The sequence below is a fragment of the Patiria miniata genome, unplaced genomic scaffold, assembly GCF_015706575.1.
Source record: "Patiria miniata isolate m_02_andy unplaced genomic scaffold, ASM1570657v1 HiC_scaffold_8, whole genome shotgun sequence".
Lineage (NCBI taxonomy): Eukaryota > Metazoa > Echinodermata > Asteroidea > Valvatida > Asterinidae > Patiria > Patiria miniata.
This window is the reverse complement of record NW_024037075.1, coordinates 11,912,412-11,915,043: the sequence shown is the minus strand read 5'-3', so window position 1 is coordinate 11,915,043 and position 2,632 is coordinate 11,912,412.

Genomic DNA, 2,632 nt, shown 5'->3' with positions numbered 1-2,632 from the left:
GTTTAGACAATGAAAACTTTTCCAATATTTCAAAGAGAAGTAATGTACACAATTAAAGGGAATGTACATCATTGGCTTTTGCTGTCATATTCAGAAATGAACTATTTGAGGGGTAAGTATAATAGATCAAATTTTGTTACACTGACATGTTTGAAGTTTTTTCTTCGAAAATGCTGGAAAAACCAAGAAAAACAAAAAACGTTCAAGTAGTCTGGTTCCCTGACTCCACTAAAGATAAAATGGATCAATTTCCAGATGCCGGAAAATTGTAAGGTAAGGGAACAAGTCTAGCTGGCCTGCACCCGTTCATGAATATATAACCAATAGCAAACAAAATTTGAACTGAATAAAAAATGGTAAATTTTGAGCAGTAGTTGCACAATAGTTGGGTTTTTCCAACGGTGGTCAGCCGACCACCGCTGGAAACAGATACAAAAATGCCTTTTTCTTGAAAATGACTTAACACCAGGTGCCATAATTTTACAGGATGCTTTAGACTGTCATTTACCAACATCCTAGTAAGGTATTTCGTAAAAACTTGGTAGTTTTATTTTTCGATGTTTGCAAATGTTGTATATTCCCTTTAAATAGTGTAAAATATTAGAAAGGTTTTTTTCTCTATTCAGTGATATAAGAAATTCTAAGAATGATAACAAAATATTTTTAAATCCTCATTTTTGGAGCAGGTATACTGCACTGCAGGTAAAATAAATGTGCCTACTTAATTAATCCTAAGCCCCTAGTAGTTCCCTAGGAAACCCCTGATTTTGCAGGATTGAGTTGGTTATGCTCAGCTGTGCATAAATTTAGGTACTTGAAATCCTCCGCACTGCTCCAGGATGTCACTGGCTCTGCCTCAACATATCGACAGTGATTGCTGGAGGACTTTGCAGGATTGAGGCAGTGGTCACCCCTCCAAGGACCACATTCAAGAAATAATGGAGGATTTTGAAGGATTGAGGCTGGATGCATTTTTTACATGGAGGCAGTTGGAGGATTTTGCAGGATCGAGGTTGCATCCTAGCAAAAGCGCCTAGGGAGTTAGGGTTACAAATTTAGCACATGTGCAGTTATAAAAATAAACCATGATGTGAAAGCATACAAGTTATATACAATGTACAGAACATTTATAAATTGTATACATTACTAAATATAGAACCTCCAGTGTATTACAATGTATAACAATAAGGAAGTCATTCTTGTAATTACATTCAGCTCCATTACAATAAACAGAACAGTCACTGCAAACTGTTCACTTAGATTTTTTTTGGGGGGGGGGGGAGGGGGTAAATCCCTGACTTTTTTTACTTTTGCTCTGTGGGGAGATTTTGTTAAAGGGAATATTACAACATTTGCAAACATCGAAAAATAAAACTACCTAGTTTTTACGTAATACCTTACTAGGATGTTGGTAAATGACAGTCTAAAGCATCCTGTAAAATTATGGCACCTGGTGTGAAGTCATTTTCAAGAAAATGGAATTTTTGTAAAAATTTCTAACGGTGGTCGGCCGACCACCGTTTAAACCTAACTATTTTTCAACTACTGCTCCAAATTAACCATTTTTCTTTCAGTCCAAATTTTGCTTGCTATTGGTTACATGTTCATGAACAGGTGCAGGCCGGCTAGACTGATTCCATTACCTTACAAGTTTCCGGCATCAGTAAATTGATCCATTTTATATTTAGTGGAGTCAGGGAACCAGACTACTTGAACATTTTTGTTTTTTTCTTGGTTTTTCAAGCATTTTCGAACACAAACCTTCAAACATGTCAGTCTAACAATATTTGATCTATTATACTAGCCCCTCAAATAGTTCATTTCTGAAAATTACAGCAAAAACCCATCATGTATACAGGTACCGGTATTCCCTTTAAGGTAGTTGCCCAATTTGCTCTTGCTAGCATTCCTATCTCTGGTGTGGCTCTGTGTTGCCTAGCAACCAAATACATACACGTTTTATGGGCTCCAACACTTTATACTTTCGGCCAAATTAAAAAAAAGAAGTAATTTCTTCACTTTTTTGTCCTGTCTTATTTTAAAAATGAAGGAGGCGAGCGCTTTTCTGTTAGCTTTTTTTTCCCAGATGGCGGCTCTTACAAGATAGCAGATGGATTCTTCAATTTTCTGGACTATTTTTCTGATTCAAAATTGTGTCCAAAGAAGCCATAACTTTTTCTACATAGCTACAATTTTGTTCAGAAACAAAAAAAGGACAAAATATTGACAATATGTTTGCAAATGCATGATTAAAAAAACACACCAATTTTTAAAGGAGACAGCCGGGGGGAAAAGGCGTGGAAGAGAAAATAAATTTGTTTTTGTACTTGGCCTTACATCTTGTCTCTTCCCTGGGGAATTCACTTGTTCGAATTGGGGCAAAACCATCAAAAAAGTAGCTAATACAGAGTAAACTAAAACCCTTTCCTGAAATGAAGACGTGTCTTGTTTATTAAGTTTTAGATTGTAACCTTTAAAGGGAATGTACATCATTGGCTTTTGCTGTAATTTTTCAGAAATGAACTATTTGAGGGGTTAGTATAATAGATCAAATATTGTTACACTGACATGTTTGAAGTTTTGTGTTCGAAAATGCTGGAAAAACCAAGAAAAACACAAATGGTGGAGTAGT